Consider the following 827-nt stretch of genomic DNA (forward strand, 5'->3'; position numbering starts at 1 on the left):
TTCGAGCCCGGCTGGGGCCTGCTAAGCAACAATAACAACTACAAGGACAGGATACATGTATATATCAGCTCTGATATGTATCAGAATATACAAAAAGTAAAGAGTACGTAGTTGGGCATTGTGGTGGGCACCTGTAATCCCAGCTACTTGGGGGGCTGAGGCAAGAGAATCGCTTAAGCCAAGAGTTTGCTGTGAGCTATGATGCCCCAGAACTCTACTGAAGGCAACATAGTGAGACTCTGTCTCAAAAAAAAATGGTTTTAAATATTAAAAACATAGACAGAGGTGGATGTGGTGTGTGTGTGTTGTGTGTGCGTGCCTTGTATTACTGGTTCTCAGTCACATCTAGGATTGCCACACATCTCATTCTTAGAACCTACAGGTATTTTGCTCATGTTGTCCGGGAGTAGTTTCAGCTGCCACACAGCCAGTTCTCCCCGCCCTCCAGTCACAGCTGCTCTGCGCTGGGTCACTGTGTGCCCCAGACTCTGCTTTCCTGGTGCCAGGCATCCCCACTGACCTGCTTGGCCTCCCCAAGCAGACTGGCTCCTCTTTTAGGCCAGTACCATGTCATCAGTTTAGCCTCCTCTGATAATGCCCTTGCCGTTCCTGTTGGGAGGCCTTGAAACAAGCAAAGTGCTAATATTTCCGCCACATCTAAAGTGTTGCTTTTAAGGTGGCAAGATAAGGCTGTTTTCCGGAACCTTCATAGGATAAAGTTTTACCATGCTCTAAGTAACAGGGCAGAGGATACCTCTCTTTCTCTCTCTCTCTCTCGCTACTTTCTTAGCCAGGGAACAAAATGCTGCAATTAAAACATAATATTT

The sequence above is a fragment of the Otolemur garnettii genome, unplaced genomic scaffold (assembly GCF_000181295.1).
Source record: "Otolemur garnettii isolate 467f Iridium unplaced genomic scaffold, OtoGar3 scaffold00093, whole genome shotgun sequence".
Classification (NCBI taxonomy): Eukaryota; Metazoa; Chordata; class Mammalia; order Primates; family Galagidae; genus Otolemur; species Otolemur garnettii.